Raw genomic sequence first — 25,154 nt, forward strand, 5'->3', positions numbered from 1 at the left:
GGCAGGCCGTCCTTAGACCCCTGCGCGCCGGCCCTCTCTGTCCCAATAATCACCTGTGTCACCACAAACAGCCCATCTGTCCCTCTCACCGCCTATGTGACCACTAACTGCCCTTCTGTCCACTGGTAATACAAAGACTGTGACCACAAGCAGTCTGTGTGTCCCCTTGACGAACTTTAAAACACATCCATCTGGAGTGTTATTTCCTGATAAAATGATGCAAGCCGTAGCAGTTTCTAACACATGGCTAACCTTCTTGAAATTCAACACAATGGTCAACGAATCTGCCAATAAACCTGTTCAGGTGGCTCCTCACTTACTCCCGAAGCACCCAGACGTGTTAAACCCTCGGAATTCGACTGACCACAAACAGCCTGTTTTTTTACAATAGGGTAGATTGTACGTGGCAAGTCCACATCTCAGCTTTCTGAAGAGATATCAAGCTAAAACTTGCTTTCCCCTGCTAGTCTGGACACGTGCTACCCTGTGGTGAGTTTCAAGAAGAATGGAGAAACTCTACAATTTGACCAACAAAAATCACCAAGAGACATTTTCGAGTTTCTCCTGTGCTCTTGAAACTTTGGGTTTGTTAGTTTGAGACTAGCACAGGAAGGCAGGTTTCAGCTTGATATCACGCTGCAAGTGTTTAATTCCGAGGTAAGTTAAGGGTAGCGTTTCAGGAAACTCAGCATATACTGCCAGGCCGAATGAACTCTGTCCTCTTGTGTGTGGGACTTACGCAGATTGTCTATTTGCTTTCGGGCACATCACAGTATAAATATTTTCCCAAAAAGCACTATCGCTAGCCTGTGGAGTTTCTGTAGTGTAGTGGTCATCACATTCGCCTAACACGCGAAAGGTCCTCGGTTCAAAACCCAGCAGAAACAGCTGTCCTCTTTTGAAGAAATGTATAAACACCTTTGAGCCGACAGTTGGCTTCAGAAGGTTTAACGTTTATGCGCATATTGCCAAGCCTGCACAGAACGATTTCAGACTTCTTTAGGTAGTGGGTTTCCGTAGTGTAGTGGTTATCACGTTCGCCTCACACGCGAAAGGTCCCCAGTTCGAAACTGGGCGGGAACACTGCATCTCTTTTCACAATTGTTTAGGTGGGTTTCTGTTGAGGAGGAACTCAACGCTTCCAAGGCTTTGCGGCCAAGAGGCATGAGTACAGTCACTAAAGGTATAGTTGATGCAGAAATGAAAGAGCAGTCATTGTTTCACCTTAACCTATCCCACAACCGTGACATTCCAAGCCTGCGTGGCTTTCTTCTGAGGAACACGAAAAAAGAGATTTGTCTGAGTGGCCCTCTGTTGAGCAGCAGCTCTGCATCACGAAGGCCCTTCTCTACACAGGTGTAGAGATTTCCTGATAAAATGATGCAAGCCGTAGCAGTTTCTAACACATGGCTAACCTTCTTGAAATTCAACACAATGGTCAACGAATCTGCCAATAAACCTGTTCAGGTGGCTCCTCACTTACTCCCGAAGCACCCAGACGTGTTAAACCCTCGGAATTTGACTGACCACAAACAGCCTGTTTTTTTACAATAGGGTAGATTGTACGTGGCAAGTCCACATCTCGGCTTTCTGAAGAGATATCAAGCTAAAACTTGCTTTCCCATGCTAGTCTGGACACGTGCTACCCCTGTGGTGAGTTTCAAGAAGAATGGAGAAACTCTACAATTTGACCAACAAAAATCACCAAGAGACATTTTCGAGTTTCTCCTGTGCTCTTGAAACTTTGGGTTTGTTAGTTTGAGACTAGCACAGGAAGGCAGGTTTCAGCTTGATATCACGCTGCAAGTGTTTAATTCCGAGGTAAGTTAAGGGTAGCGTTTCAGGAAACTCAGCATATACTGCCAGGCCGAATGAACTCTGTCCTCTTGTGTGTGGGACTTACGCAGATTGTCTATTTGCTTTCGGGCACATCACAGTATAAATATTTTCCCAAAAAGCACTATCGTTAGCCTGTGGAGTTTCTGTAGTGTAGTGGTCATCACATTCGCCTAACACGCGAAAGGTCCTCGGTTCAAAACCGAGCAGAAACAGCTGTCCTCTTTTGAAGAAATGTATAAACACCTTTGAGCCGACAGTTGGCTTCAGAAGTTTTAACGTTTATACGCATATTGCCGAGCCTGCACAGAACGATTTCAGACTTCTTTAGGTAGTGGGTTTCCGTAGTGTAGTGGTTATCACGTTCGCCTCACACGCGAAAGGTCCCCAGTTCGAAACTGGGCGGGAACACTGCATCTCTTTTCACAATTGTTTAGGTGGGTTTCTGTTGAGGAGGAACTCAACGCTTCCAAGGCTTTGCGGCCAAGAGGCATGAGTACAGTCACTAAAGGTATAGTTGATGCAGAAATGAAAGAGCAGTCATTGTTTCACCTTAACCTATCCCACAACCGTGACATTCCAAGCCTGCGTGGCTTTCTTCTGAGGAACACGAAAAAAGAGATTTGTCTGAGTGGCCCTCTGTTGAGCAGCAGCTCTGCATCACGAAGGCCCTTCTCTACACAGGTGTAGAGATTTCCTGATAAAATGATGCAAGCCGTAGCAGTTTCTAACACATGGCTAACCTTCTTGAAATTCAACACAATGGTCAACGAATCTGCCAATAAACCTGTTCAGGTGGCTCCTCACTTACTCCCGAAGCACCCAGACGTGTTAAACCCTCGGAATTCGACTGACCACAAACAGCCTGTTTTTTTACAATAGGGTAGATTGTACGTGGCAAGTCCACATCTCAGCTTTCTGAAGAGATATCAAGCTAAAACTTGCTTTCCCATGCTAGTCTGGACACGTGCTACCCCTGTGGTGAGTTTCAAGAAGAATGGAGAAACTCTACAATTTGACCAACAAAAATCACCAAGAGACATTTTCGAGTTTCTCCTGTGCTCTTGAAGCTTTGGGTTTGTTAGTTTGAGACTAGCACAGAAAGGCAGGTTTCAGCTTGATATCACGCTGCAAGTGTTTAATTCCGAGGTAAGTTAAGGGTAGCGTTTCAGGAAACTCAGCATATACTGCCAGGCCGAATGAACTCTGTCCTCTTGTGTGTGGGACTTACGCAGATTGTCTATTTGCTTTCGGGCACATCACAGTATAAATATTTTCCCAAAAAGCACTATCGTTAGCCTGTGGAGTTTCTGTAGTGTAGTGGTCATCACATTCGCCAAACACGCGAAAGGTCCTCGGTTCAAAACCGAGCAGAAACAGCTGTCCTCTTTTGAAGAAATGTATAAACACCTTTGAGCCGACAGTTGGCTTCAGAAGGTTTAACGTTTATGCGCATATTGCCGAGCCTGCACAGAACGATTTCAGACTTCTTTAGGTAGTGGGTTTCCGTAGTGTAGTGGTTATCACGTTCGCCTCACACGCGAAAGGTCCCCAGTTCGAAACTGGGCGGGAACACTGCATCTCTTTTCACAATTGTTTAGGTGGGTTTCTGTTGAGGAGGAACTCAACGCTTCCAAGGCTTTGCGGCCAAGAGGCATGAGTACAGTCACTAAAGGTATAGTTGATGCAGAAATGAAAGAGCAGTCATTGTTTCACCTTAACCTATCCCACAACCGTGACATTCCAAGCCTGCGTGGCTTTCTTCTGAGGAACACGAAAAAAGAGATTTGTCTGAGTGGCCCTCTGTTGAGCAGCAGCTCTGCATCACGAAGGCCCTTCTCTACACAGGTGTAGAGATTTCCTGATAAAATGATGCAAGCCGTAGCAGTTTCTAACACATGGCTAACCTTCTTGAAATTCAACACAATGGTCAACGAATCTGCCAATAAACCTGTTCAGGTGGCTCCTCACTTACTCCCGAAGCACCCAGACGTGTTAAACCCTCGGAATTCGACTGACCACAAACAGCCTGTTTTTTTACAATAGGGTAGATTGTACGTGGCAAGTCCACATCTCAGCTTTCTGAAGAGATATCAAGCTAAAACTTGCTTTCCCCTGCTAGTCTGGACACGTGCTACCCCTGTGGTGAGTTTCAAGAAGAATGGAGAAACTCTACAATTTGACCAACAAAAATCACCAAGAGACATTTTCGAGTTTCTCCTGTGCTCTTGAAACTTTGGGTTTGTTAGTTTGAGACTAGCACAGGAAGGCAGGTTTCAGCTTGATATCACGCTGCAAGTGTTTAATTCCGAGGTAAGTTAAGGGTAGCGTTTCAGGAAACTCAGCATATACTGCCAGGCCGAATGAACTCTGTCCTCTTGTGTGTGGGACTTACGCAGATTGTCTATTTGCTTTCGGGCACATCACAGTATAAATATTTTCCCAAAAAGCACTATCGTTAGCCTGTGGAGTTTCTGTAGTGTAGTGGTCATCACATTCGCCTAACACGCGAAATGTCCTCTGTTCAAAACCGAGCAGAAAAAGCTGTCCTCTTTTGAAGAAATGTATAAACACCTTTGAGCCGACAGTTGGCTTCAGAAGGTTTAACATTTATGCGCATATTGCCAAGCCTGCACAGAACGATTTCAGACTTCTTTAGGTAGTGGGTTTCCGTAGTGTAGTGGTTATCACGTTCGCCTCACACGCGAAAGGTCCCCAGTTCGAAACTGGGCGGGAACACTGCATCTCTTTTCACAATTGTTTAGGTGGGTTTCTGTTGAGGAGGAACTCAACGCTTCCAAGGCTTTGCGGCCAAGAGGCATGAGTACAGTCACTAAAGGTATAGTTGATGCAGAAATGAAAGAGCAGTCATTGTTTCACCTTAACCTATCCCACAACCGTGACATTCCAAGCCTGCGTGGCTTTCTTCTGAGGAACACGAAAAAAGAGATTTGTCTGAGTGGCCCTCTGTTGAGCAGCAGCTCTGCATCACGAAGGCCCTTCTCTACACAGGTGTAGAGATTTCCTGATAAAATGATGCAAGCCGTAGCAGTTTCTAACACATGGCTAACCTTCTTGAAATTCAACACAATGGTCAACGAATCTGCCAATAAACCTGTTCAGGTGGCTCCTCACTTACTCCCGAAGCACCCAGACGTGTTAAACCCTCGGAATTTGACTGACCACAAACAGCCTGTTTTTTTACAATAGGGTAGATTGTACGTGGCAAGTCCACATCTCGGCTTTCTGAAGAGATATCAAGCTAAAACTTGCTTTCCCATGCTAGTCTGGACACGTGCTACCCCTGTGGTGAGTTTCAAGAAGAATGGAGAAACTCTACAATTTGACCAACAAAAATCACCAAGAGACATTTTCGAGTTTCTCCTGTGCTCTTGAAACTTTGGGTTTGTTAGTTTGAGACTAGCACAGGAAGGCAGGTTTCAGCTTGATATCACGCTGCAAGTGTTTAATTCCGAGGTAAGTTAAGGGTAGCGTTTCAGGAAACTCAGCATATACTGCCAGGCCGAATGAACTCTGTCCTCTTGTGTGTGGGACTTACGCAGATTGTCTATTTGCTTTCGGGCACATCACAGTATAAATATTTTCCCAAAAAGCACTATCGTTAGCCTGTGGAGTTTCTGTAGTGTAGTGGTCATCACATTCGCCTAACACGCGAAAGGTCCTCGGTTCAAAACCGAGCAGAAACAGCTGTCCTCTTTTGAAGAAATGTATAAACACCTTTGAGCCGACAGTTGGCTTCAGAAGGTTTAACGTTTATGCGCATATTGCCGAGCCTGCACAGAACGATTTCAGACTTCTTTAGGTAGTGGGTTTCCGTAGTGTAGTGGTTATCACGTTCGCCTCACACGCGAAAGGTCCCCAGTTCGAAACTGGGCGGGAACACTGCATCTCTTTTCACAATTGTTTAGGTGGGTTTCTGTTGAGGAGGAACTCAACGCTTCCAAGGCTTTGCGGCCAAGAGGCATGAGTACAGTCACTAAAGGTATAGTTGATGCAGAAATGAAAGAGCAGTCATTGTTTCACCTTAACCTATCCCACAACCGTGACATTCCAAGCCTGCGTGGCTTTCTTCTGAGGAACACGAAAAAAGAGATTTGTCTGAGTGGCCCTCTGTTGAGCAGCAGCTCTGCATCACGAAGGCCCTTCTCTACACAGGTGTAGAGATTTCCTGATAAAATGATGCAAGCCGTAGCAGTTTCTAACACATGGCTAACCTTCTTGAAATTCAACACAATGGTCAACGAATCTGCCAATAAACCTGTTCAGGTGGCTCCTCACTTACTCCCGAAGCACCCAGACGTGTTAAACCCTCGGAATTCGACTGACCACAAACAGCCTGTTTTTTTACAATAGGGTAGATTGTACGTGGCAAGTCCACATCTCAGCTTTCTGAAGAGATATCAAGCTAAAACTTGCTTTCCCATGCTAGTCTGGACACGTGCTACCCCTGTGGTGAGTTTCAAGAAGAATGGAGAAACTCTACAATTTGACCAACAAAAATCACCAAGAGACATTTTCGAGTTTCTCCTGTGCTCTTGAAACTTTGGGTTTGTTAGTTTGAGACTAGCACAGAAAGGCAGGTTTCAGCTTGATATCACGCTGCAAGTGTTTAATTCCGAGGTAAGTTAAGGGTAGCGTTTCAGGAAACTCAGCATATACTGCCAGGCCGAATGAACTCTGTCCTCTTGTGTGTGGGACTTACGCAGATTGTCTATTTGCTTTCGGGCACATCACAGTATAAATATTTTCCCAAAAAGCACTATCGTTAGCCTGTGGAGTTTCTGTAGTGTAGTGGTCATCACATTCGCCAAACACGCGAAAGGTCCTCGTTTCAAAACCGAGCAGAAACAGCTGTCCTCTTTTGAAGAAATGTATAAACACCTTTGAGCCGACAGTTGGCTTCAGAAGGTTTAACGTTTATGCGCATATTGCCGAGCCTGCACAGAACGATTTCAGACTTCTTTAGGTAGTGGGTTTCCGTAGTGTAGTGGTTATCACGTTCGCCTCACACGCGAAAGGTCCCCAGTTCGAAACTGGGCGGGAACACTGCATCTCTTTTCACAATTGTTTAGGTGGGTTTCTGTTGAGGAGGAACTCAACGCTTCCAAGGCTTTGCGGCCAAGAGGCATGAGTACAGTCACTAAAGGTATAGTTGATGCAGAAATGAAAGAGCAGTCATTGTTTCACCTTAACCTATCCCACAACCGTGACATTCCAAGCCTGCGTGGCTTTCTTCTGAGGAACACGAAAAAAGAGATTTGTCTGAGTGGCCCTCTGTTGAGCAGCAGCTCTGCATCACGAAGGCCCTTCTCTACACAGGTGTAGAGATTTCCTGATAAAATGATGCAAGCCGTAGCAGTTTCTAACACATGGCTAACCTTCTTGAAATTCAACACAATGGTCAACGAATCTGCCAATAAACCTGTTCAGGTGGCTCCTCACTTACTCCCGAAGCACCCAGACGTGTTAAACCCTCGGAATTCGACTGACCACAAACAGCTTGTTTTTTTACAATAGGGTAGATTGTACGTGGCAAGTCCACATCTCAGCTTTCTGAAGAGATATCAAGCTAAAACTTGCTTTCCCATGCTAGTCTGGACACGTGCTACCCCTGTGGTGAGTTTCAAGAAGAATGGAGAAACTCTACAATTTGACCAACAAAAATCACCAAGAGACATTTTCGAGTTTCTCCTGTGCTCTTGAAACTTTGGGTTTGTTAGTTTGAGACTAGCACAGGAAGGCAGGTTTCAGCTTGATATCACGCTGCAAGTGTTTAATTCCGAGGTAAGTTAAGGGTAGCGTTTCAGGAAACTCAGCATATACTGCCAGGCCGAATGAACTCTGTCCTCTTGTGTGTGGGACTTACGCAGATTGTCTATTTGCTTTCGGGCACATCACAGTATAAATATTTTCCCAAAAAGCACTATCGTTAGCCTGTGGAATTTCTGTAGTGTAGTGGTCATCACATTCGCTTAACACGCGAAAGGTCCTCGGTTCAAAACCGAGCAGAAACAGCTGTCCTCTTTTGAAGAAATGTATAAACACCTTTGAGCCGACAGTTGGCTTCAGAAGGTTTAACGTTTATGCGCATATTGCCGAGCCTGCACAGAACGATTTCAGACTTCTTTAGGTAGTGGGTTTCCGTAGTGTAGTGGTTATCACGTTCGCCTCACACGCGAAAGGTCCCCAGTTCGAAACTGGGCGGGAACACTGCATCTCTTTTCACAATTGTTTAGGTGGGTTTCTGTTGAGGAGGAACTCAACGCTTCCAAGGCTTTGCGGCCAAGAGGCATGAGTACAGTCACTAAAGGTATAGTTGATGTAGATATGAAAGAGCAGTCATTGTTTGACCTTAACCTATCCCACAACCGTGACATTCCAAGCCTGCTTGGCTTTCTTTTGAGGAACACGAAAAAAGAGATTTGTCTGAGTGGCCCTCTGTTGAGCAGCAGCTCTGCATCACGAAGGCCCTTCTCTACACAGGTGTAGAGATTTCCTGATAAAATGATGCAAGCCGTAGCAGTTTCTAACACATGGATAACCTTCTTGAAATTCAACACAATGGTCAACGAATCTGCCAATAAACCTGTTCAGGTGGCTCCTCACTTACTCCCGAAGCACCCAGACGTGTTAAACCCTCGGAATTCGACTGACCACAAACAGCCTGTTTTTTTACAATAGGGTAGATTGTACGTGGCAAGTCCACATCTCAGCTTTCTGAAGAGATATCAAGCTAAAACTTGCTTTCCCATGCTAGTCTGGACACGTGCTACCCCTGTGGTGAGTTTCAAGAAGAATGGAGAAACTCTACAATTTGACCAACAAAAATCACCAAGAGACATTTTCGAGTTTCTCCTGTGCTCTTGAAACTTTGGGTTTGTTAGTTTGAGACTAGCACAGGAAGGCAGATTTCAGCTTGATATCACACTGCAAGTGTTTAATTCCGAGGTAAGTTAAGGGTAGCGTTTCAGGAAACTCTGCATATACTGCCAGGCCGAATGAACTCTGTCCTCTTGTGTGTGGGACTTACGCAGATTGTCTATTTGCTTTCGGGCACATCACAGTATAAATATTTTCCCAAAAAGCACTATCGTTAGCCTGTGGAGTTTCTGTAGTGTAGTGGTCATCACATTCGCCTAACACGCGAAAGGTCCTCGGTTCAAAACCGAGCAGAAACAGCTGTCCTCTTTTGAAGAAATGTATAAACACCTTTGAGCCGACAGTTGGCTTCAGAAGGTTTAACGTTTATGCGCATATTGCCGAGCCTGCACAGAACGATTTCAGACTTCTTTAGGTAGTGGGTTTCCGTAGTGTAGTGGTTATCAGGTTCGCCTCACACGCGAAAGGTCCCCAGTTCGAAACTGGGCGGGAACACTGCATCTCTTTTCACAATTGTTTAGGTGGGTTTCTGTTGAGGAGGAACTCAACGCTTCCAAGGCTTTGCGGCCAAGAGGCATGAGTACAGTCACTAAAGGTATAGTTGATGCAGAAATGAAAGAGCAGTCATTGTTTCACCTTAACCTATCCCACAACCGTGACATTCCAAGCCTGCGTGGCTTTCTTCTGAGGAACACGAAAAAAGAGATTTGTCTGAGTGGCCCTCTGTTGAGCAGCAGCTCTGCATCACGAAGGCCCTTCTCTACACAGGTGTAGAGATTTCCTGATAAAATGATGCAAGCCGTAGCAGTTTCTAACACATGGCTAACCTTCTTGAAATTCAACACAATGGTCAACGAATCTGCCAATAAACCTGTTCAGGTGGCTCCTCACTTACTCCCGAAGCACCCAGACGTGTTAAACCCTCGGAATTTGACTGACCACAAACAGCCTGTTTTTTTACAATAGGGTAGATTGTACGTGGCAAGTCCACATCTCGGCTTTCTGAAGAGATATCAAGCTAAAACTTGCTTTCCCATGCTAGTCTGGACACGTGCTACCCCTGTGGTGAGTTTCAAGAAGAATGGAGAAACTCTACAATTTGACCAACAAAAATCACCAAGAGACATTTTCGAGTTTCTCCTGTGCTCTTGAAACTTTGGGTTTGTTAGTTTGAGACTAGCACAGGAAGGCAGGTTTCAGCTTGATATCACGCTGCAAGTGTTTAATTCCGAGGTAAGTTAAGGGTAGCGTTTCAGGAAACTCAGCATATACTGCCAGGCCGAATGAACTCTGTCCTCTTGTGTGTGGGACTTACGCAGATTGTCTATTTGCTTTCGGGCACATCACAGTATAAATATTTTCCCAAAAAGCACTATCGTTAGCCTGTGGAGTTTCTGTAGTGTAGTGGTCATCACATTCGCCTAACACGCGAAAGGTCCTCGGTTCAAAACCGAGCAGAAAAAGCTGTCCTCTTTTGAAGAAATGTATAAACACCTTTGAGCCGAAAGTTGGCTTCAGAAGGTTTAACGTTTATGCGCATATTGCCAAGCCTGCACAGAACGATTTCAGACTTCTTTAGGTAGTGGGTTTCCGTAGTGTAGTGGTTATCACGTTCGCCTCACACGCGAAAGGTCCCCAGTTCGAAACTGGGCGGGAACACTGCATCTCTTTTCACAATTGTTTAGGTGGGTTTCTGTTGAGGAGGAACTCAACGCTTCCAAGGCTTTGCGGCCAAGAGGCATGAGTACAGTCACTAAAGGTATAGTTGATGCAGAAATGAAAGAGCAGTCATTGTTTCACCTTAACCTATCCCACAACCGTGACATTCCAAGCCTGCGTGGCTTTCTTCTGAGGAACACGAAAAAAGAGATTTGTCTGAGTGGCCCTCTGTTGAGCAGCAGCTCTGCATCACGAAGGCCCTTCTCTACACAGGTGTAGAGATTTCCTGATAAAATGATGCAAGCCGTAGCAGTTTCTAACACATGGCTAACCTTCTTGAAATTCAACACAATGGTCAACGAATCTGCCAATAAACCTGTTCAGGTGGCTCCTCACTTACTCCCGAAGCACCCAGACGTGTTAAACCCTCGGAATTTGACTGACCACAAACAGCCTGTTTTTTTACAATAGGGTAGATTGTACGTGGCAAGTCCACATCTCGGCTTTCTGAAGAGATATCAAGCTAAAACTTGCTTTCCCATGCTAGTCTGGACACGTGCTACCCCTGTGGTGAGTTTCAAGAAGAATGGAGAAACTCTACAATTTGACCAACAAAAATCACCAAGAGACATTTTCGAGTTTCTCCTGTGCTCTTGAAACTTTGGGTTTGTTAGTTTGAGACTAGCACAGGAAGGCAGGTTTCAGCTTGATATCACGCTGCAAGTGTTTAATTCCAAGGTAAGTTAAGGGTAGCGTTTCAGGAAACTCAGCATATACTGCCAGGCCGAATGAACTCTGTCCTCTTGTGTGTGGGACTTACGCAGATTGTCTATTTGCTTTCGGGCACATCACAGTATAAATATTTTCCCAAAAAGCACTATCGTTAGCCTGTGGAGTTTCTGTAGTGTAGTGGTCATCACATTCGCCTAACACGCGAAAGGTCCTCGGTTCAAAACCGAGCAGAAACAGCTGTCCTCTTTTGAAGAAATGTATAAACACCTTTGAGCCGACAGTTGGCTTCAGAAGGTTTAACGTTTATGCGCATATTGCCGAGCCTGCACAGAACGATTTCAGACTTCTTTAGGTAGTGGGTTTCCGTAGTGTAGTGGTTATCACGTTCGCCTCACACGCGAAAGGTCCCCAGTTCGAAACTGGGCGGGAACACTGCATCTCTTTTCACAATTGTTTAGGTGGGTTTCTGTTGAGGAGGAACTCAACGCTTCCAAGGCTTTGCGGCCAAGAGGCATGAGTACAGTCACTAAAGGTATAGTTGATGCAGAAATGAAAGAGCAGTCATTGTTTCACCTTAACCTATCCCACAACCGTGACATTCCAAGCCTGCGTGGCTTTCTTCTGAGGAACACGAAAAAAGAGATTTGTCTGAGTGGCCCTCTGTTGAGCAGCAGCTCTGCATCACGAAGGCCCTTCTCTACACAGGTGTAGAGATTTCCTGATAAAATGATGCAAGCCGTAGCAGTTTCTAACACATGGCTAACCTTCTTGAAATTCAACACAATGGTCAACGAATCTGCCAATAAACCTGTTCAGGTGGCTCCTCACTTACTCCCGAAGCACCCAGACGTGTTAAACCCTCGGAATTCGACTGACCACAAACAGCCTGTTTTTTTACAATAGGGTAGATTGTACGTGGCAAGTCCACATCTCAGCTTTCTGAAGAGATATCAAGCTAAAACTTGCTTTCCCATGCTAGTCTGGACACGTGCTACCCCTGTGGTGAGTTTCAAGAAGAATGGAGAAACTCTACAATTTGACCAACAAAAATCACCAAGAGACATTTTCGAGTTTCTCCTGTGCTCTTGAAACTTTGGGTTTGTTAGTTTGAGACTAGCACAGGAAGGCAGGTTTCAGCTTGATATCACGCTGCAAGTGTTTAATTCCGAGGTAAGTTAAGGGTAGCGTTTCAGGAAACTCAGCATATACTGCCAGGCCGAATGAACTCTGTCCTCTTGTGTGTGGGACTTACGCAGATTGTCTATTTGCTTTCGGGCACATCACAGTATAAATATTTTCCCAAAAAGCACTATCGTTAGCCTGTGGAATTTCTGTAGTGTAGTGGTCATCACATTCGCCTAACACGCGAAAGGTCCTCGGTTCAAAACCGAGCAGAAACAGCTGTCCTCTTTTGAAGAAATGTATAAACACCTTTGAGCCGACAGTTGGCTTCAGAAGGTTTAACGTTTATGCGCATATTGCCGAGCCTGCACAGAACGATTTCAGACTTCTTTAGGTAGTGGGTTTCCGTAGTGTAGTGGTTATCACGTTCGCCTCACACGCGAAAGGTCCCCAGTTCGAAACTGGGCGGGAACACTGCATCTCTTTTCACAATTGTTTAGGTGGGTTTCTGTTGAGGAGGAACTCAACGCTTCCAAGGCTTTGCGGCCAAGAGGCATGAGTACAGTCACTAAAGGTATAGTTGATGCAGAAATGAAAGAGCAGTCATTGTTTGACCTTAACCTATCCCACAACCGTGACATTCCAAGCCTGCTTGGCTTTCTTCTGAGGAACACGAAAAAAGAGATTTGTCTGAGTGGCCCTCTGTTGAGCAGCAGCTCTGCATCACGAAGGCCCTTCTCTACACAGGTGTAGAGATTTCCTGATAAAATGATGCAAGCCGTAGCAGTTTCTAACACATGGATAACCTTCTTGAAATTCAACACAATGGTCAACGAATCTGCCAATAAACCTGTTCAGGTGGCTCCTCACTTACTCCCGAAGCACCCAGACGTGTTAAACCCTCGGAATTCGACTGACCACAAACAGCCTGTTTTTTTACAATAGGGTAGATTGTACGTGGCAAGTCCACATCTCAGCTTTCTGAAGAGATATCAAGCTAAAACTTGCTTTCCCATGCTAGTCTGGACACGTGCTACCCCTGTGGTGAGTTTCAAGAAGAATGGAGAAACTCTACAATTTGACCAACAAAAATCACCAAGAGACATTTTCGAGTTTCTCCTGTGCTCTTGAAACTTTGGGTTTGTTAGTTTGAGACTAGCACAGGAAGGCAGATTTCAGCTTGATATCACACTGCAAGTGTTTAATTCCGAGGTAAGTTAAGGGTAGCGTTTCAGGAAACTCTGCATATACTGCCAGGCCGAATGAACTCTGTCCTCTTGTGTGTGGGACTTACGCAGATTGTCCCGCAGATAACTGGAGAATTGCTTGGTTTGCTGCTAAAAATAGAAGGTATTTGCAGACTGAAGAGCGCAACGGAATCTGTAATTTGATTCGCGCTCCACGATGCTTGCGATGAAAAGATCTGACACCTCTTTGGCTGCAGGCTTCAATAGTGTAGAGGTTATCACGGTCAAAATCGTTCAGGTGGGTTTCTGTTGAGGATGAACTCAACGCTTCCAAGGCTTTGCGGCCAAGAGGCATGAATACAGTCACTAAAGGTAAAGTTGATGCAGAAATGAAAGAGCAGATATTGTTTGACCTAAACCTAACCCACAACTGTGACATTCCAAGCCTGCGTGGCTTTCTTCTGAGAAACACCAAAGAAGAGATTTTAGGGAACTCTGCGTAGACTGCCACGCCAAATGAAATCTGTCCTCTTGTGTAAGGGTCTTTTTCCGCCTAGGCCATCAAGTAAGGGCAGGGCCTCAAGGGGCGCCTAAAAGGGGGTACGTGGCAGGCCGTCCTTAGACCCCTGCGCGCCGGCCCTCTCTGTCCCAATAATCACCTGTGTCACCACAAACAGCCCGTCTGTCCCTCTCACCGCCTATGTGACCACTAACTGCCCTTCTGTCCACTGGTAATACAAAGACTGTGACCACAAGCAGTCTGTGTGTCCCCTTGACGAACTTTAAAACACATCCATCTGGAGTGTTATTTCCTGATAAAATGATGCAAGCCGTAGCAGTTTCTAACACATGGCTAACCTTCTTGAAATTCAACACAATGGTCAACGAATCTGCCAATAAACCTGTTCAGGTGGCTCCTCACTTACTCCCGAAGCACCCAGACGTGTTAAACCCTCGGAATTCGACTGACCACAAACAGCCTGTTTTTTTACAATAGGGTAGATTGTACGTGGCAAGTCCACATCTCAGCTTTCTGAAGAGATATCAAGCTAAAACTTGCTTTCCCATGCTAGTCTGGACACGTGCTACCCCTGTGGTGAGTTTCAAGAAGAATGGAGAAACTCTACAATTTGACCAACAAAAATCACCAAGAGACATTTTCGAGTTTCTCCTGTGCTCTTGAAACTTTGGGTTTGTTAGTTTGAGACTAGCACAGGAAGGCAGGTTTCAGCTTGATATCACGCTGCAAGTGTTTAATTCCGAGGTAAGTTAAGGGTAGCGTTTCAGGAAACTCAGCATATACTGCCAGGCCGAATGAACTCTGTCCTCTTGTGTGTGGGACTTACGCAGATTGTCTATTTGCTTTCGGGCACATCACAGTATAAATATTTTCCCAAAAAGCACTATCGTTAGCCTGTGGAGTTTCTGTAGTGTAGTGGTCATCACATTTGCCTAACACGCGAAAGGTCCTCAGTTCAAAACCGAGCAGAAACAGCTGTCCTCTTTTGAAGAAATGTATAAACACCTTTGAGCCGACAGTTGGCTTCAGAAGGTTTAACGTTTATGCGCATATTGCCAAGCCTGCACAGAACGATTTCAGACTTCTTTAGGTAGTGGGTTTCCGTAGTGTAGTGGTTATCACGTTCGCCTCACACGCGAAAGGTCCCCAGTTCGAAACTGGGCGGGAACACTGCATCTCTTTTCACAATTGTTTAGGTGGGTTTCTGTTGAGGAGGAACTCAACGCTTCCAAGGCTTTGCGGCCAAGAGGCATGAGTACAGTCACTAAAGGTATAGTTGATGCAGAAATGAAAGAGCAGTCATTGTTTCACCTTAACCTATCCCACAACCGTGACATTCCAAGCCTGCGTGGCTTTCTTCTGAGGAACACGAAAAAAGAGATTTGTCTGAGTGGCCCTCTGTTGAGCAGCAGCTCTGCATCACGAAGGCCCTTCTCTACACAGGTGTAGAGATTTCCTGATAAAATGATGCAAGCCGTAGCAGTTTCTAACACATGGCTAACCTTCTTGAAATTCAACACAATGGTCAACGAATCTGCCAATAAACCTGTTCAGGTGGCTCCTCACTTACTCCCAAAGCACCCAGACGTGTTAAACCCTCGGAATTTGACTGACCACAAACAGCCTGTTTTTTTACAATAGGGTAGATTGTACGTGGCAAGTCCACATCTCGGCTTTCTGAAGAGATATCAAGCTAAAACTTGCTTTCCCATGCTAGTCTGGACACGTGCTACCCCTGTGGTGAGTTTCAAGAAGAATGGAGAAACTCTACAATTTGACCAACAAAAATCACCAAGAGACATTTTCGAGTTTCTCCTGTGCTCTTGAAACTTTGGGTTTGTTAGTTTGAGACTAGCACAGGAAGGCAGGTTTCAGCTTGATATCACGCTGCAAGTGTTTAATTCCGAGGTAAGTTAAGGGTAGCGTTTCAGGAAACTCAGCATATACTGCCAGGCCGAATGAACTCTGTCCTCTTGTGTGTGGGACTTACGCAGATTGTCTATTTGCTTTCGGGCACATCACAGTATAAATATTTTCCCAAAAAGCACTATCGTTAGCCTGTGGAGTTTCTGTAGTGTAGTGGTCATCACATTCGCCTAACACGCGAAAGGTCCTCGGTTCAAAACCGAGCAGAAACAGCTGTCCTCTTTTGAAGAAATGTATAAACACCTTTGAGCCGACAGTTGGCTTCAGAAGGTTTAACGTTTATGCGCATATTGCCGAGCCTGCACAGAACGATTTCAGACTTCTGTAGGTAGTGGGTTTCCGTAGTGTAGTGGTTATCACGTTCGCCTCACACGCGAAAGGTCCCCAGTTCGAAACTGGGCGGGAACACTGCATCTCTTTTCACAATTGTTTAGGTGGGTTTCTGTTGAGGAGGAACTCAACGCTTCCAAGGCTTTGCGGCCAAGAGGCATGAGTACAGTCACTAAAGGTATAGTTGATGCAGAAATGAAAGAGCAGTCATTGTTTGACCTTAACCTATCCCACAACCGTGACATTCCAAGCCTGCGTGGCTTTCTTCTGAGGAACACGAAAAAAGAGATTTGTCTGAGTGGCCCTCTGTTGAGCAGCAGCTCTGCATCACGAAGGCCCTTCTCTACACAGGTGTAGAGATTTCCTGATAAAATGATGCAAGCCGTAGCAGTTTCTAACACATGGCTAACCTTCTTGAAATTCAACACAATGGTCAACGAATCTGCCAATAAACCTGTTCAGGTGGCTCCTCACTTACTCCCGAAGCACCCAGACGTGTTAAACCCTCGGAATTTGACTGACCACAAACAGCCTGTTTTTTTTACAATAGGGTAGATTGTACGTGGCAAGTCCACATCTCGGCTTTCTGAAGAGATATCAAGCTAAAACTTGCTTTCCCATGCTAGTCTGGACACGTGCTACCCCTGTGGTGAGTTTCAAGAAGAATGGAGAAACTCTACAATTTGACCAACAAAAATCACCAAGAGACATTTTCGAGTTTCTCCTGTGCTCTTGAAACTTTGGGTTTGTTAGTTTGAGACTAGCACAGGAAGGCAGGTTTCAGCTTGATATCACGCTGCAAGTGTTTAATTCCGAGGTAAGTTAAGGGTAGCGTTTCAGGAAACTCAGCATATACTGCCAGGCCGAATGAACTCTGTCCTCTTGTGTGTGGGACTTACGCAGATTGTCTATTTGCTTTCGGGCACATCACAGTATAAATATTTTCCCAAAAAGCACTATCATTAGCCTGTGGAGTTTCTGTAGTGTAGTGGTCATCACATTCGCCTAACACGCGAAAGGTCCTCGGTTCAAAACCGAGCAGAAACAGCTGTCCTCTTTTGAAGAAATGTATAAACACCTTTGAGCCGACAGTTGGCTTCAGAAGGTTTAACGTTTATGCGCATATTGCCAAGCCTGCACAGAACGATTTCAGACTTCTTTAGGTAGTGGGTTTCCGTAGTGTAGTGGTTATCACGTTCGCCTCACACGCGAAAGTTCCCCAGTTCGAAACTGGGCGGGAACACTGCATCTCTTTTCACAATTGTTTAGGTGGGTTTCTGTTGAGGAGGAACTCAACGCTTCCAAGGCTTTGCGGCCAAGAGGCATGAGTACAGTCACTAAAGGTATAGTTGATGCAGAAATGAAAGAGCAGTCATTGTTTGACCTTAACCTATCCCACAACCGTGACATTCCAAGCCTGCGTGGCTTTCTTCTGAGGAACACGAAAAAAGAGATTTGTCTGAGTGGCCCTCTGTTGAGCAGCAGCTCTGCATCACGAAGGCCCTTCTCTACACAGGTGTAGAGATTTCCTGATAAAATGATGCAAGCCGTAGCAGTTTCTAACACATGGCTAACCTTCTTGAAATTCAACACAATGGTCAACGAATCTGCCAATAAACCTGTTCAGGTGGCTCCTCACTTCCTCCCGAAGCACCCAGACGTGTTAAACCCTCGGAATTCGACTGACCACAAACAGCCTGTTTTTTTACAATAGGGTAGATTGTACGTGGCAAGTCCACATCTCAGCTTTCTGAAGAGATATCAAGCTAAAACTTGCTTTCCCATGCTAGTCTGGACACGTGATACCCCTGTGGTGAGTTTCAAGAAGAATGGAGAAACTCTACAATTTGACCAACAAAAATCACCAAGAGACATTTTCGAGTTTCTCCTGTGCTCTTGAAACTTTGGGTTTGTTAGTTTGAGACTAGCACAGAAAGGCAGGTTTCAGCTTGATATCACGCTGCAAGTGTTTAATTCCGAGGTAAGTTAAGGGTAGCGTTTCAGGAAACTCAGCATATACTGCCAGGCCGAATGAACTCTGTCCTCTTGTGTGTGGGACTTACGCAGATTGTCTATTTGCTTTCGGGCACATCACAGTATAAATATTTTCCCAAAAAGCACTATCGTTAACCTGTGGAGTTTCTGTAGTGTAGTGGTCATCACATTCGCCTAACATGCGAAAGGTCCTCGGTTCAAAACCGAGCAGAAACAGCTGTCCTCTTTTGAAGAAATGTATAAACACCTTTGAGCCGACAGTTGGCTTCAGAAGGTTTAACGTTTATGCGCATATTGCCGAGCCTGCACAGAACAATTTCAGACTTCTTTAGGTAGTGGGTTTCCGTAGTGTAGTGGTTATCACGTTCGCCTCACACGCGAAAGGTCCCCAGTTCGAAACTGGGCGGGAACACTGCATCTCTTTTCACAATTGTTTAGGTGGGTTTCTGTTGAGGAGGAACTCAACGCTTCCAAGGCTTTGCGGCCAAGAGGCATGAGTACAGTCACTAAAGGTATAGTTGATGCAGAAATGAAAGAGCAGTCATTGTTTGACCTTAACCTATCCCACAACCGTGACATTCCAAGCCTGCGTGGCTTTCTTCTGAGGAACACGAAAAAAGAGATTTGTCTGAGTGGCCCTCTGTTGAGCAGCAGCTCTGCATCACGAAGGCCCTTCTCTACACAGGTGTAGAGATTTCCTGATAAAATGATGCAAGCCGTAGCAGTTTCTAACACATGGCTAACCTTCTTGAAATTCAACACAATGGTCAACGAATCTGCCAATAAACCTGTTCAGGTGGCTCCTCACTTACTCCCGAAGCACCCAGACGTGTTAAACCCTCGGAATTCGACTGACCACAAACAGCCTGTTTTTTTACAATAGGGTAGATTGTACGTGGCAAGTCCACATCTCAGCTTTCTGAAGAGATATCAAGCTAAAACTTGCTTTCCCATGCTAGTCTGGACACGTGCTACCCCTGTGGTGAGTTTCAAGAAGAATGGAGAAACTCTACAATTTGACCAACAAAAATCACCAAGAGACATTTTCGAGTTTCTCCTGTGCTCTTGAAACTTTGGGTTTGTTAGTTTGAGACTAGCACAGGAAGGCAGGTTTCAGCTTGATATCACGCTGCAAGTGTTTAATTCCGAGGTAAGTTAAGGGTAGCGTTTCAGGAAACTCAGCATATACTGCCAGGCCGAATGAACTCTGTCCTCTTGTGTGTGGGACTTACGCAGATTGTCTATTTGCTTTCGGGCACATCACAGTATAAATATTTTCCCAAAAAGCACTATCGTTAGCCTGTGGAATTTCTGTAGTGTAGTGGTCATCACATTCGCCTAACACGCGAAAGGTCCTCGGTTCAAAACCGAGCAGAAACAGCTGTCCTCTTTTGAAGAAATGTATAAACACCTTTGAGCCGACAGTTGGCTTCAGAAGGTTTAACGTTTATGCGCATATTGCCGAGCCTGCACAGAACGATTTCAGACTTCTTTAGGTAGTGGGTTTCCGTAGTGTAGTGGTTATCACGTTCGCCTCACACGCGAAAGGTCCCCAGTTTGAAACTGGGCGGGAACACTGCATCTCTTTTCACAATTGTTTAGGTGGGTTTCTGTTGAGGAGGAACTCAACGCTTCCAAGGCTTTGCGGCCAAGAGGCATGAGTACAGTCACTAAAGGTATAGTTGATGCAGAAATGAAAGAGCAGTCATTGTTTGACCTTAACCTATCCCACAACCGTGACATTCCAAGCCTGCGTGGCTTTCTTCTGAGGAACACGAAAAAAGAGATTTGTCTGAGTGGCCCTCTGTTGAGCAGCAGCTCTGCATCACGAAGGCCCTTCTCTACACAGGTGTAGAGATTTCCTGATAAAATGATGCAAGCCGTAGCAGTTTCTAACACATGGCTAACCTTCTTGAAATTCAACACAATGGTCAACGAATCTGCCAATAAACCTGTTCAGGTGGCTCCTCACTTACTCCCGAAGCACCCAGACGTGTTAAACCCTCGGAATTCGACTGACCACAAACAGCCTGTTTTTTTACAATAGGGTAGATTGTACGTGGCAAGTCCACATCTCAGCTTTCTGAAGAGATATCAAGCTAAAACTTGCTTTCCCATGCTAGTCTGGACACGTGCTACCCCTGTGGTGAGTTTCAAGAAGAATGGAGAAACTCTACAATTTGACCAACAAAAATCACCAAGAGACATTTTCGAGTTTCTCCTGTGCTCTTGAAACTTTGGGTTTGTTAGTTTGAGACTAGCACAGGAAGGCAGGTTTCAGCTTGATATCACGCTGCAAGTGTTTAATTCCGAGGTAAGTTAAGGGTAGCGTTTCAGGAAACTCAGCATATACTGCCAGGCCGAATGAACTCTGTCCTCTTGTGTGTGGGACTTACGCAGATTGTCTATTTGCTTTCGGGCACATCACAGTATAAATATTTTCCCAAAAAGCACTATCGTTAGCCTGTGGAATTTCTGTAGTGTAGTGGTCATCACATTCGCCTAACACGCGAAAGGTCCTCGGTTCAAAACCGAGCAGAAACAGCTGTCCTCTTTTGAAGAAATGTATAAACACCTTTGAGCCGACAGTTGGCTTCAGAAGGTTTAACGTTTATGCGCATATTGCCGAGCCTGCACAGAACGATTTCAGACTTCTTTAGGTAGTGGGTTTCAGTAAGTGTAGTGGTTATCACGTTCGCCTCACACGCGAAAGGTCCCCAGTTCGAAACTGGGCGGGAACACTGCATCTCTTTTCACAATTGTTTAGGTGGGTTTCTGTTGAGGAGGAACTCAACGCTTCCAAGGCTTTGCGGCCAAGAGGCATGAGTACAGTCACTAAAGGTATAGTTGATGCAGAAATGAAAGAGCAGTCATTGTTTCACCTTAACCTATCCCACAACCGTGACATTCCAAGCCTGCGTGGCTTTCTTCTGAGGAACACGAAAAAAGAGATTTGTCTGAGTGGCCCTCTTTTGAGCAGCAGCTCTGCATCACGAAGGCCCTTCTCTACACAGGTGTAGAGATTTCCTGATAAAATGATGCAAGCCGTAGCAGTTTCTAACACATGGCTAACCTTCTTGAAATTCAACACAATGGTCAACGAATCTGCCAATAAACCTGTTCAGGTGGCTCCTCACTTACTCCCGAAGCACCCAGACGTGTTAAACCCTCGGAATTTGACTGACCACAAACAGCCTGTTTTTTTTACAATAGGGTAGATTGTACGTGGCAAGTCCACATCTCGGCTTTCTGAAGAGATATCAAGCTAAAACTTGCTTTCCCATGCTAGTCTGGACACGTGCTACCCCTGTGGTGAGTTTCAAGAAGAATGGAGAAACTCTACAATTTGACCAACAAAAATCACCAAGAGACATTTTCGAGTTTCTCCTGTGCTCTTAAAACTTTGGGTTTGTTAGTTTGAGACTAGCACAGGAAGGCAGGTTTCAGCTTGATATCACGCTGCAAGTGTTTAATTCCGAGGTAACTTAAGGGTAGCGTTTCAGGAAACTCAGCATATACTGCCAGGCCGAATGAACTCTGTCCTCTTGTGTGTGGGACTTACGCAGATTGTCTATTTGCTTTCGGGCACATCACAGTATAAATATTTTCCCAAAAAGCACTATCGTTAGCCTGTGGAGTTTCTGTAGTGTAGTGGTCATCACATTCGCCTAACACGCGAAAGGTCCTCGGTTCAAAACCGAGCAGAAACAGCTGTCCTCTTTTGAAGAAATGTATAAACACCTTTGAGCCGACAGTTGGCTTCAGAAGGTTTAACGTTTATGCGCATATTGCCAAGCCTGCACAGAACGATTTCAGACTTCTTTAGGTTGTGGGTTTCCGTAGTGTAGTGGTTATCACGTTCGCCTCACACGCGAAAGGTCCCCAGTTCGAAACTGGGCGGGAACACTGCATCTCTTTTCACAATTGTTTAGGTGGGTTTCTGTTGAGGAGGAACTCAACGCTTCCAAGGCTTTGCGGCCAAGAGGCATGAGTACAGTCACTAAAGGTATAGTTGATGCAGAAATGAAAGAGCAGTCATTGTTTGACCTTAACCTATCCCACAACCGTGACATTCCAAGCCTGCGTGGCTTTCTTCTGAGGAACACGAAAAAAGAGATTTGTCTGAGTGGCCCTCTGTTGAGCAGCAGCTCTGCATCACGAAGGCCCTTCACTACACAGGTGTAGAGATTTCCTGATAAAATGATGCAAGCCGTAGCAGTTTCTAACACATGGCTAACCTTCTTGAAATTCAACACAATGGTCAACGAATCTGCCAATAAACCTGTTCAGGTGGCTCCTCACTTCCTCCCGAAGCACCCAGACGTGTTAAACCCTCGGAATTCGACTGACCACAAACAGCCTGTTTTTTTACAATAGGGTAGATTGTACGTGGCAAGTCCACATCTCAGCTTTCTGAAGAGATATCAAGCTAAAACTTGCTTTCCCATGCTAGTCTGGACACGTGATACCCCTGTGGTGAGTTTCAAGAAGAATGGAGAAACTCTACAATTTGACCAACAAAAATCACCAAGAGACATTTTCGAGTTTCTCCTGTGCTCTTGAAACTTTGGGTTTGTTAGTTTGAGACTAGCACAGAAAGGCAGGTTTCAGCTTGATATCACGCTGCAAGTGTTTAATTCCGAGGTAAGTTAAGGGTAGCGTTTCAGGAAACTCAGCATATACTGCCAGGCCGAATGAACTCTGTCCTCTTGTGTGTGGGACTTACGCAGATTGTCTATTTGCTTTCGGGCACATCACAGTATAAATATTTTCCCAAAAAGCACTATCGTTAACCTGTGGAGTTTCTGTAGTGTAGTGGTCATCACATTCGCCTAACATGCGAAAGGTCCTCGGTTCAAAACCGAGCAGAAACAGCTGTCCTCTTTTGAAGAAATGTATAAACACCTTTGAGCCGACAGTTGGCTTCAGAAGGTTTAACGTTTATGCGCATATTGCCGAGCCTGCACAGAACAATTTCAGACTTCTTTAGGTAGTGGGTTTCCGTAGTGTAGTGGTTATCACGTTCGCCTCACACGCGAAAGGTCCCCAGTTAGAAACTGGGCGGGAACACTGCATCTCTTTTCACAATTGTTTAGGTGGGTTTCTGTTGAGGAGGAACTCAACGCTTCCAAGGCTTTGCGGCCAAGAGGCATGAGTACAGTCACTAAAGGTATAGTTGATGCAGAAATGAAAGAGCAGTCATTGTTTGACCTTAACCTATCCCACAACCGTGACATTCCAAGCCTGCGTGGCTTTCTTCTGAGGAACACGAAAAAAGAGATTTGTCTGAGTGGCCCTCTGTTGAGCAGCAGCTCTGCATCACGAAGGCCCTTCTCTACACAGGTGTAGAGATTTCCTGATAAAATGATGCAAGCCGTAGCAGTTTCTAACACATGGCTAACCTTCTTGAAATTCAACACAATGGTCAACGAATCTGCCAATAAACCTGTTCAGGTGGCTCCTCACTTACTCCCGAAGCACCCAGACGTGTTAAACCCTCGGAATTCGACTGACCACAAACAGCCTGTTTTTTTACAATAGGGTAGATTGTACGTGGCAAGTCCACATCTCAGCTTTCTGAAGAGATATCAAGCTAAAACTTGCTTTCCCATGCTAGTCTGGACACGTGCTACCCCTGTGGTGAGTTTCAAGAAGAATGGAGAAACTCTACAATTTGACCAACAAAAATCACCAAGAGACATTTTCGAGTTTCTCCTGTGCTCTTGAAACTTTGGGTTTGTTAGTTTGAGACTAGCACAGGAAGGCAGGTTTCAGCTTGATATCACGCTGCAAGTGTTTAATTCCGAGGTAAGTTAAGGGTAGCGTTTCAGGAAACTCAGCATATACTGCCAGGCCGAATGAACTCTGTCCTCTTGTGTGTGGGACTTACGCAGATTGTCTATTTGCTTTCGGGCACATCACAGTATAAATATTTTCCCAAAAAGCACTATCGTTAGCCTGTGGAATTTCTGTAGTGTAGTGGTCATCACATTCGCCTAACACTCGAAAGGTCCTCGGTTCAAAACCGAGCAGAAACAGCTGTCCTCTTTTGAAGAAATGTATAAACACCTTTGAGCCGACAGTTGGCTTCAGAAGGTTTAACGTTTATGCGCATATTGCCGAGCCTGCACAGAACGATTTCAGACTTCTTTAGGTAGTGGGTTTCAGTAAGTGTAGTGGTTATCACGTTCGCCTCACACGCGAAAGGTCCCCAGTTCGAAACTGGGCGGGAACACTGCATCTCTTTTCACAATTGTTTAGGTGGGTTTCTGTTGAGGAGGAACTCAACGCTTCCAAGGCTTTGCGGCCAAGAGGCATGAGTACAGTCACTAAAGGTATAGTTGATGCAGAAATGAAAGAGCAGTCATTGTTTCACCTTAACCTATCCCACAACCGTGACATTCCAAGCCTGCGTGGCTTTCTTCTGAGGAACACGAAAAAAGAGATTTGTCTGAGTGGCCCTCTGTTGAGCAGCAGCTCTGCATCACGAAGGCCCTTCTCTACACAGGTGTAGAGATTTCCTGATAAAATGATGCAAGCCGTAGCAGTTTCTAACACATGGCTAACCTTCTTGAAATTCAACACAATGGTCAACGAATCTGCCAATAAACCTGTTCAGGTGGCTCCTCACTTACTCCCGAAGCACCCAGACGTGTTAAACCCTCGGAATTTGACTGACCACAAACAGCCTGTTTTTTTTACAATAGGGTAGATTGTACGTGGCAAGTCCACATCTCGGCTTTCTGAAGAGATATCAAGCTAAAACTTGCTTTCCCATGCTAGTCTGGACACGTGCTACCCCTGTGGTGAGTTTCAAGAAGAATGGAGAAACTCTACAATTTGACCAACAAAAATCACCAAGAGACATTTTCGAGTTTCTCCTGTGCTCTTAAAACTTTGGGTTTGTTAGTTTGAGACTAGCACAGGAAGGCAGGTTTCAGCTTGAT

At 45.2% G+C, this 25,154-nt stretch overlaps 39 non-coding genes across 39 annotated transcripts; all 39 read left to right on the plus strand.

Annotated features, from left to right (window-relative positions):
- The first annotated feature begins 814 nt into the window (after positions 1-814).
- trnav-aac (transfer RNA valine (anticodon AAC)) lies at positions 815-887 on the plus strand. Its single transcript has one exon. It is a non-coding gene; the product is annotated as a tRNA-Val (tRNA).
- A 123-nt stretch (positions 888-1,010) lies between these two features.
- trnav-cac (transfer RNA valine (anticodon CAC)) lies at positions 1,011-1,083 on the plus strand. The gene has a single exon. It is a non-coding gene; the product is annotated as a tRNA-Val (tRNA).
- An 895-nt stretch (positions 1,084-1,978) lies between these two features.
- Positions 1,979-2,051, plus strand: trnav-aac (transfer RNA valine (anticodon AAC)). Its single transcript has one exon. It is a non-coding gene; the product is annotated as a tRNA-Val (tRNA).
- Positions 2,052-2,174: 123 nt separating this feature from the next.
- On the plus strand, positions 2,175-2,247 carry trnav-cac (transfer RNA valine (anticodon CAC)). Its single transcript has one exon. It is a non-coding gene; the product is annotated as a tRNA-Val (tRNA).
- Positions 2,248-3,142: 895 nt separating this feature from the next.
- On the plus strand, positions 3,143-3,215 carry trnav-aac (transfer RNA valine (anticodon AAC)). Its single transcript has one exon. It is a non-coding gene; the product is annotated as a tRNA-Val (tRNA).
- A 123-nt stretch (positions 3,216-3,338) lies between these two features.
- trnav-cac (transfer RNA valine (anticodon CAC)) lies at positions 3,339-3,411 on the plus strand. Its single transcript has one exon. It is a non-coding gene; the product is annotated as a tRNA-Val (tRNA).
- A 1,091-nt stretch (positions 3,412-4,502) lies between these two features.
- Positions 4,503-4,575, plus strand: trnav-cac (transfer RNA valine (anticodon CAC)). The gene has a single exon. It is a non-coding gene; the product is annotated as a tRNA-Val (tRNA).
- An 895-nt stretch (positions 4,576-5,470) lies between these two features.
- trnav-aac (transfer RNA valine (anticodon AAC)) lies at positions 5,471-5,543 on the plus strand. Its single transcript has one exon. It is a non-coding gene; the product is annotated as a tRNA-Val (tRNA).
- Positions 5,544-5,666: 123 nt separating this feature from the next.
- On the plus strand, positions 5,667-5,739 carry trnav-cac (transfer RNA valine (anticodon CAC)). Its single transcript has one exon. It is a non-coding gene; the product is annotated as a tRNA-Val (tRNA).
- An 895-nt stretch (positions 5,740-6,634) lies between these two features.
- trnav-aac (transfer RNA valine (anticodon AAC)) lies at positions 6,635-6,707 on the plus strand. The gene has a single exon. It is a non-coding gene; the product is annotated as a tRNA-Val (tRNA).
- A 123-nt stretch (positions 6,708-6,830) lies between these two features.
- Positions 6,831-6,903, plus strand: trnav-cac (transfer RNA valine (anticodon CAC)). The gene has a single exon. It is a non-coding gene; the product is annotated as a tRNA-Val (tRNA).
- Positions 6,904-7,798: 895 nt separating this feature from the next.
- Positions 7,799-7,871, plus strand: trnav-aac (transfer RNA valine (anticodon AAC)). The gene has a single exon. It is a non-coding gene; the product is annotated as a tRNA-Val (tRNA).
- Positions 7,872-7,994: 123 nt separating this feature from the next.
- Positions 7,995-8,067, plus strand: trnav-cac (transfer RNA valine (anticodon CAC)). The gene has a single exon. It is a non-coding gene; the product is annotated as a tRNA-Val (tRNA).
- An 895-nt stretch (positions 8,068-8,962) lies between these two features.
- On the plus strand, positions 8,963-9,035 carry trnav-aac (transfer RNA valine (anticodon AAC)). Its single transcript has one exon. It is a non-coding gene; the product is annotated as a tRNA-Val (tRNA).
- A 123-nt stretch (positions 9,036-9,158) lies between these two features.
- Positions 9,159-9,231, plus strand: trnav-cac (transfer RNA valine (anticodon CAC)). Its single transcript has one exon. It is a non-coding gene; the product is annotated as a tRNA-Val (tRNA).
- Positions 9,232-10,126: 895 nt separating this feature from the next.
- trnav-aac (transfer RNA valine (anticodon AAC)) lies at positions 10,127-10,199 on the plus strand. Its single transcript has one exon. It is a non-coding gene; the product is annotated as a tRNA-Val (tRNA).
- A 123-nt stretch (positions 10,200-10,322) lies between these two features.
- trnav-cac (transfer RNA valine (anticodon CAC)) lies at positions 10,323-10,395 on the plus strand. Its single transcript has one exon. It is a non-coding gene; the product is annotated as a tRNA-Val (tRNA).
- An 895-nt stretch (positions 10,396-11,290) lies between these two features.
- Positions 11,291-11,363, plus strand: trnav-aac (transfer RNA valine (anticodon AAC)). Its single transcript has one exon. It is a non-coding gene; the product is annotated as a tRNA-Val (tRNA).
- Positions 11,364-11,486: 123 nt separating this feature from the next.
- trnav-cac (transfer RNA valine (anticodon CAC)) lies at positions 11,487-11,559 on the plus strand. Its single transcript has one exon. It is a non-coding gene; the product is annotated as a tRNA-Val (tRNA).
- An 895-nt stretch (positions 11,560-12,454) lies between these two features.
- trnav-aac (transfer RNA valine (anticodon AAC)) lies at positions 12,455-12,527 on the plus strand. Its single transcript has one exon. It is a non-coding gene; the product is annotated as a tRNA-Val (tRNA).
- Positions 12,528-12,650: 123 nt separating this feature from the next.
- trnav-cac (transfer RNA valine (anticodon CAC)) lies at positions 12,651-12,723 on the plus strand. The gene has a single exon. It is a non-coding gene; the product is annotated as a tRNA-Val (tRNA).
- A 2,134-nt stretch (positions 12,724-14,857) lies between these two features.
- On the plus strand, positions 14,858-14,930 carry trnav-aac (transfer RNA valine (anticodon AAC)). Its single transcript has one exon. It is a non-coding gene; the product is annotated as a tRNA-Val (tRNA).
- Positions 14,931-15,053: 123 nt separating this feature from the next.
- On the plus strand, positions 15,054-15,126 carry trnav-cac (transfer RNA valine (anticodon CAC)). The gene has a single exon. It is a non-coding gene; the product is annotated as a tRNA-Val (tRNA).
- An 895-nt stretch (positions 15,127-16,021) lies between these two features.
- On the plus strand, positions 16,022-16,094 carry trnav-aac (transfer RNA valine (anticodon AAC)). Its single transcript has one exon. It is a non-coding gene; the product is annotated as a tRNA-Val (tRNA).
- Positions 16,095-16,217: 123 nt separating this feature from the next.
- trnav-cac (transfer RNA valine (anticodon CAC)) lies at positions 16,218-16,290 on the plus strand. Its single transcript has one exon. It is a non-coding gene; the product is annotated as a tRNA-Val (tRNA).
- An 896-nt stretch (positions 16,291-17,186) lies between these two features.
- Positions 17,187-17,259, plus strand: trnav-aac (transfer RNA valine (anticodon AAC)). The gene has a single exon. It is a non-coding gene; the product is annotated as a tRNA-Val (tRNA).
- A 123-nt stretch (positions 17,260-17,382) lies between these two features.
- Positions 17,383-17,455, plus strand: trnav-cac (transfer RNA valine (anticodon CAC)). Its single transcript has one exon. It is a non-coding gene; the product is annotated as a tRNA-Val (tRNA).
- An 895-nt stretch (positions 17,456-18,350) lies between these two features.
- Positions 18,351-18,423, plus strand: trnav-aac (transfer RNA valine (anticodon AAC)). Its single transcript has one exon. It is a non-coding gene; the product is annotated as a tRNA-Val (tRNA).
- Positions 18,424-18,546: 123 nt separating this feature from the next.
- Positions 18,547-18,619, plus strand: trnav-cac (transfer RNA valine (anticodon CAC)). Its single transcript has one exon. It is a non-coding gene; the product is annotated as a tRNA-Val (tRNA).
- Positions 18,620-19,514: 895 nt separating this feature from the next.
- trnav-aac (transfer RNA valine (anticodon AAC)) lies at positions 19,515-19,587 on the plus strand. Its single transcript has one exon. It is a non-coding gene; the product is annotated as a tRNA-Val (tRNA).
- A 123-nt stretch (positions 19,588-19,710) lies between these two features.
- Positions 19,711-19,783, plus strand: trnav-cac (transfer RNA valine (anticodon CAC)). The gene has a single exon. It is a non-coding gene; the product is annotated as a tRNA-Val (tRNA).
- Positions 19,784-20,678: 895 nt separating this feature from the next.
- trnav-aac (transfer RNA valine (anticodon AAC)) lies at positions 20,679-20,751 on the plus strand. Its single transcript has one exon. It is a non-coding gene; the product is annotated as a tRNA-Val (tRNA).
- Positions 20,752-20,874: 123 nt separating this feature from the next.
- On the plus strand, positions 20,875-20,948 carry trnav-cac (transfer RNA valine (anticodon CAC)). Its single transcript has one exon. It is a non-coding gene; the product is annotated as a tRNA-Val (tRNA).
- An 896-nt stretch (positions 20,949-21,844) lies between these two features.
- trnav-aac (transfer RNA valine (anticodon AAC)) lies at positions 21,845-21,917 on the plus strand. The gene has a single exon. It is a non-coding gene; the product is annotated as a tRNA-Val (tRNA).
- Positions 21,918-22,040: 123 nt separating this feature from the next.
- Positions 22,041-22,113, plus strand: trnav-cac (transfer RNA valine (anticodon CAC)). Its single transcript has one exon. It is a non-coding gene; the product is annotated as a tRNA-Val (tRNA).
- Positions 22,114-23,008: 895 nt separating this feature from the next.
- Positions 23,009-23,081, plus strand: trnav-aac (transfer RNA valine (anticodon AAC)). The gene has a single exon. It is a non-coding gene; the product is annotated as a tRNA-Val (tRNA).
- Positions 23,082-23,204: 123 nt separating this feature from the next.
- On the plus strand, positions 23,205-23,277 carry trnav-cac (transfer RNA valine (anticodon CAC)). The gene has a single exon. It is a non-coding gene; the product is annotated as a tRNA-Val (tRNA).
- An 895-nt stretch (positions 23,278-24,172) lies between these two features.
- Positions 24,173-24,245, plus strand: trnav-aac (transfer RNA valine (anticodon AAC)). The gene has a single exon. It is a non-coding gene; the product is annotated as a tRNA-Val (tRNA).
- Positions 24,246-24,368: 123 nt separating this feature from the next.
- trnav-cac (transfer RNA valine (anticodon CAC)) lies at positions 24,369-24,442 on the plus strand. The gene has a single exon. It is a non-coding gene; the product is annotated as a tRNA-Val (tRNA).
- Positions 24,443-25,154: the final 712 nt, after the last annotated feature.

This window comes from Carassius gibelio, chromosome B20 (genome assembly GCF_023724105.1).
Source record: "Carassius gibelio isolate Cgi1373 ecotype wild population from Czech Republic chromosome B20, carGib1.2-hapl.c, whole genome shotgun sequence".
NCBI classification, from domain to species: Eukaryota; Metazoa; Chordata; class Actinopteri; order Cypriniformes; family Cyprinidae; genus Carassius; species Carassius gibelio.